Source organism: Rhinoderma darwinii, chromosome 7 (assembly GCF_050947455.1).
Source record: "Rhinoderma darwinii isolate aRhiDar2 chromosome 7, aRhiDar2.hap1, whole genome shotgun sequence".
Classification (NCBI taxonomy): Eukaryota; Metazoa; Chordata; class Amphibia; order Anura; family Rhinodermatidae; genus Rhinoderma; species Rhinoderma darwinii.
The window spans coordinates 138,006,291-138,012,832 of NC_134693.1; positions in this window are offsets into that span (position 1 = coordinate 138,006,291).

A 6,542-nucleotide genomic window follows, 5' to 3' on the forward strand; every position below is an offset into this window, starting at 1 on the left:
GCCCCGCACAAGGCATAACACAGTATCAGATTTGTCCATAGTATTCCTTTTAAACAACTGTGGTAAGGTTTTCCCAAAATAAAGTTTCCAGTCAGGAGACATGAGCCTCAAATTTCTGAGTTATTTCTAGCTGACAAGAGACATTACAGAATGTGTCCACCCTTACTTTTATAGTTTATATATACAATTAATCTACATTACTTTTCCTGTACTGATCCTGAGTTATATCCTTTATTATACTCCAGAGATGCACTCACTATTCTGCTGGTGGAGTCACTGTGTACATACATTACATTACTTATCCTGTACTGATCCTGAGTTACATCCTGTATTATACTCCAGAGCTGCACTCACTATTCTGCTGGTGGAGTCACTGTGTACATACATTACATTACTTTTCCTGTACTGATCCTGAGTTATATCCTTTATTATACTCCAGAGATGCACTCACTATTCTGCTGGTGGAATCACTGTGTACATACATTACATTACTTTTCCTGTACTGATCCTGAGTTACACCCTGTATTATACTCCAGAGCTGCACTCACTATTGTGCTGGTGGAGTCACTGTGTACATACATTACATTACTTATCCTGTACTGATCCTGAGTTACATCCTGTATTATACTCCAGAGCTGCACTCACTATTCTGCTGGTGGAATCATTGTGTACATACATTACATTACTTATCCTGTACTGATCCTGAGTTACATCCTGTATTATACTCCAGAGCTGCACTCACTATTCTGCTGGTGGAGTCACTGTGTACATACATTACATTACTTATCCTGTACTGATCCTGAGTTATATCCTTTATTATACTCCAGAGATGCACTCACTATTCTGCTGGTGGAGTCACTGTGTACATACATTACATTACTTATCCTGTACTGATCCTGAGTTATGTCCTGTATTATACTCCAGAGATGCACTCACTATTCTGCTGGTGGAGTCACTGTGTACATACATTACATTACTTATCCTGTACTGATCCTGAGTTATATCCTGTATTATACTCCAGAGCTGCACTCACTATTCTGCTGGTGGAGTCACTGTGTACATACATTACATTACTTATCCTGTACTGATCCTGAGTTACACCCTGTATTATACTCCAGAGCTGCACTCACTATTCTGCTGGTGGAGTCACTGTGTACATACATTACATTACTTATCCTGTACTGATCCTGAGTTACATCCTGTATTATACTCCAGAGCTGCACTCACTATTCTGCTGGTGGAATCATTGTGTACATACATTACATTACTTATCCTGTACTGATCCTGAGTTACATCCTGTATTATACTCCAGAGCTGCACTCACTATTCTGCTGGTGGAGTCACTGTGTACATACATTACTTATCCTGTACTGATCCTGAGTTACATCCTGTATTACACTCCAGAGCTGCACTCACTATTCTGCTGGTGGAGTCACTGTGTACATACATTACATTACTTATCCTGTACTGATCCTGAGTTATATCCTTTATTATACTCAAGAGATGCACTCACTATTCTGCTGGTGGAGTCACTGTGTACATACATTACATTACTTATCCTGTACTGATCCTGAGTTATATCCTTTATTATACTCCAGAGATGCACTCACTATTCTGCTGGTGGAGTCACTGTGTACATACATTACATTACTTATCCTGTACTGATCCTGAGTTATGTCCTGTATTATACTCCAGAGATGCACTCACTATTCTGCTGGTGGAGTCACTGTGTACATACATTACATTACTTATCCTGTACTGATCCTGAGTTATATCCTGTATTATACTCCAGAGCTGCACTCACTATTCTGCTGGTGGAGTCACTGTGTACATACATTACATTACTTATCCTGTACTGATCCTGAGTTACATCCTGTATTATACTCCAGAGCTGCACTCACTATTCTGCTGGTGGAGTCACTGTGTACATACATTACATTACTTATCCTGTACTGATCCTGAGTTACATCCTGTATTATACTCCAGAGCTGCGCTCACTATTCTGCTGGTGGAGTCACTGTGTACATACATTACATTACTTATCCTGTACTGATCCTGAGTTACATCCTGTATTATACTCCAGAGCTGCACTCACTATTCTGCTGGTGGAGTCACTGTGTATATACATTACATTACTTATCCTGTACTGATCCTGAGTTACATCCTGTATTATACTCCAGAGCTGCACTCTATTCTGCTGGTGGAGTCACTGTGTACATACATTACTTAGCCTGTACTGGTCCTGAGTTACATCCTGTATTATACTCCAGAGCTGCACTCACTATTCTGCTGCTGGAGTCACTGTGTACATACATTACATAACTTATCCTGTACTGATCCTGAGTTATATCCTGTATTATACTCCAGAGCTGCACTCACTATTCTGCTGGTGGAGTCACTGTGTACATATATTACATTACTTATCCTGTACTGATCCTGAGTTACATCCTGTATTATACCCCAGAGCTGCACTCACTATTCTGCTGGTGGAGTCACTGTGTACATACATTACTTATCCTGTACTGATCCTGAGTAACATCCTGTATTATACTCCAGAGCTGCAATCACTATTCTGCTGCTGGAGTCACTGTGTACATACATTACATAACTTATCCTGTGCTGATCCTGAGTTACATCCTGTAATATACTCCAGAGCTGCACTCACTATTCTGCTGCTGGAGTCACTGTGTACATACATTACATATCCTGTACTGATCCTGAGTTATATCCTGTATTATACTCCAGAGCTGCACTCACTATTCTGCTGCTGGAGTCACTGTGTACATATATTACATTACTTATCCTGAGTTACATCCTGTATTATACTCCAGAGCTGTACTCACTATTCTGCTGGTGGAGTCACTGTGTACATACATTACATTACTTATCCTGTACTGACCCTGAGTTACACCCTGTATTATACTCCAGAGCTGCACTCACTATTCTGCTGGTGGAGTCACTGTGTACATACATTACATTACTTATCCTGTACTGATCCTGAGTTATATCCTGTATTATACTCCAGAGCTGCACTCACTATTCTGCTGGTGGTGTCACTGTGTACATACATTACATTACTTATCCTGTACTGACCCTGAGTTACACCCTGTATTATACTCCAGAGCTGCACTCACTATTCTGCAGACTTCAAAACTGAAATCTTTCCTGAGCTGCAATACCCCACACGCACACACACAAACCACTGTTCTTGGAAGAAACCAGCCATGCTTTTCTAATTCTGTACAACCCCTTTAACGTAAAACTTCATTGGGGGGGGGGGGGGGTCAAATATAAGGCTATGTTCACACTGAGTTTTTTGATGGGGAAACTACGCCGCAAAACTCGTCAAAAACGGTCTGAAAATGCCTCCCATTGATTTCAATGGGAGGCGGAGGCGTCTTTTTCCCACGAGCGGTAAAACTGTCTCACAGGAGAAAGAAGGGACATGCCTTATCTTTGGGCGTTTATGCCTCTGACCTCCCATTGACATCAATGTAAGGCAGAGAGAGCGTATTTCGTGGCATTTTATGCCCGTGGCGCTCAATGGCTGTGGGCGAAAAACGCCACTAATAATTTTCGCGGCGTGTAGGGAGAAGAAAATCTGCCTCAAACGTCAAAACGGAATTTTGAGGCAGAATTTCCGCCTGCAAAAAACTCTGTGATCATAGCCTAAAAGGGTAAGTCAATGCCCTACAACAAAGCCCCAGTAGAGAATGGTAAAACACTGACACCTGCTGGTGAAGTTTGGCTATGACAGTTTCACCTTTTACAGGGCTATTAGTCACTACATGACAAATTCTGAGTATATCTGGCAATACGTGTACGCTGAGGTTTACTGCACACGGATCCCCATTGTCAACAAACCACTTCTGTGTAATGCCGCCTCTAGGAATAACGGGGTAGCATTTATGCCTGCAGTTTTCCTTTAACAAAATGTAAAAGTCCAAGATCTTGAAAACCGTGAGGAAATGAAAGACAATGCAGATTAAAAAGCTCTGAAAAATACAAAGTGGAAATTCCCTTTAAGAAAAGTCGTAACTGTATATAAGCAGGTTGTATGTAGGTGCAGTTTATCTTACTGCCTGTAGGTGGTGCCAGTACCCGCTCTAGCTTTTCCGTCCTCTGTGCTGTCGTTGAATGCAAACTATTGTTCCCTGTTATCAGCCATTGCATTACACGCTTCCGTTCATAAATTGTGGACTCTAATTTTAGGATTCCTTTTAAGCGCGTCATGAGACTGACGCCAGGGCAACTATGAGATGCAGAATCAAACTTTGGAGCTCTGTAAACTGAAGACATGTTGGTGCCCTGTCTGGAGAAATTAGATTGTAAGCTCCAGTGCACACACAACCTTGTAACAATCACATCTGAGGTCTCCGCTCCAGTACAATCCCCCTATAGGTGAAGTCTGCAGGAAGAGTTATAGGAAATCTCTCTGGGTGGACGTCACCTCCTATCCTGTCCATGTGTATTGCTCCAGGCCCCAGATTTAAAAGTTATGCAGGATTAGAAAAATATGGTGGCTTTTTAAAAAAAAAAAAAAAAAAAAGAAAAAACAGCGCCACACTTGTCCACAGGTTGTGTGCGGTACTGCAGCTCAGCCTCATTTACTTCAATGGAATCAAGCTGCAATACCAGTGACAACCCGCGGACCGGTGTGGTGCCATTTCTGGAAGAAAGCCGCCATGTCTTTCTACTCTTGAACAACCTCTTTAATCTTCATAGACTAGGTTAGGGTGTTCTGCCAGTCTGATCCTGACTATGTGCCAGGCAGCCCGTATCCAGCCAGGAGCCCCATGTGCAGCATTAATGCAGGAAGGGGAGAGAGTCACAGAGCAACTGGGGACAGGGCACGGGGCGGCTGGAATGTACAATGAACCAGACGAGACCAGCGTGACACTAAACTCTGCTGTATCAGACTGCCATGTACTGCTGTGCCAACTCCTGATGCCCGCAGCTCTGGGACAACAACGCAACACAAATGAGACAAGACTCCGGGAGCTGCCATGGCATTCACTGGGCGTACGCGTCACCCGCTGCTATAAAATGGAATTTGCTTTGAAAAAAAAAAAACAGCAAAAACACAAAAAAAAGTTGAAATATTCTAAATAAAAGAGAATTTATTCAGAAATCCGGGTGTCGTGCTATTTTTCTCTGTTTCTGGGAAAGCTGGGTTATGGCTGCCAGTGCAGATCTCACCAGGATTGTAACCCAGCTTTACAATTGTCCTGAGAGGACCAGCTGCCGAGTTACACAATGCTGCACCATGGCGCCCATATCGCTGCATAATATGGTAGATTAGCTGTGGCACTGGTGATGAGTGATGGAGCTGCGGGCCAACACAAGGGCCGACACAGGGGCCGACACAGGGGCCAACACAGGGGCCAACACAGGGGCATATTCAGGGTATTGCTCAGCAGATGGCACATGTGAAAAAGAATTAGCTCACACAGAGTTTTTTTGACACTTTTTTGACGCGGAAAATGCGCCAAAAAATTGCCGAAAATGCCTCCCATCGATTTGAATGGGAGGCGGAGGCGTCTTTTTTTCCACGAGCGGAAGAAACGGCTCGCGGGAAAAAGAGGGGACATGCCCTATCTTCGGACTTATACGCCTCTGACCTCCCATTGATATCAATGGGAGGCAGAGAAAGCGTATTTCGTGGCGTTTTTTGCCTGCGGCGCTCAATGGCCGCGGGGCGAAAATCGGCGTGCAAAATATTCAGTGTGAACCCTATTTCTCTAAGGGTATGTTCACACGGCCAAATTACGGACGTAATTCGGGTGTTTTACGCCTGGAATTATGTCCGAAATTACGGCTTGAATGCGTTGATTAACATTTGCCCATTGAAAGCAATGGGCAGACGTTTGTCTGTTCACACGAGGCGTATATTTACGCGCCGCTGTCAAAAGACGGCGCGTAAATAGACGCCCGCGTCAAAGAAGTGACCTGTCACTTCTTTGGCCGTAATTGGAGCCGTTATTCATTGACTCCAATGAAAAGCAGCGCCAATTACGTCCGTAATGGACGCGGCGTTCAAGCGCCTGCACATGCCGGTACGGCTGAAATGATGGGGATGTTTTCTCCTGGAAACAGCCCCGTAATTTCGGCCGTTACGGACGCCCTCGTGTGAACATACCCTAAGACTTTGCGTCTCGATTTCTCACCATTGTCAAGATCTCTGCTTACTTTTAGGGAATGAAAACATTAGTTTACATTTACCGGCGGAAAACCTGTCCTGACCTCGTTTTACCCACAGATGCAACTAAACTTTTAAAAAACTTTCGACAAGTCAGTGAAATGTCAGAGGTTCTGATCGGTGGGGGTCCGAGCACTGAGACCCAAACTGATCGCTAAAACAAATTGTCAGAAGAGCTCGGGTGAGCGCGGTGCCGCTTCGTTTCTGATCGGCTTTCCTCGGAGCGGTGTACGGGCTCAATAGAGAGTCTAGGAGTCCGGAAACCGCTCGCTTGGCTTTCTAAGAACATCCAATCAGAAATTAAGCCGCACATCACTCACCCGAGCGCTTCTGCCGCTTGATT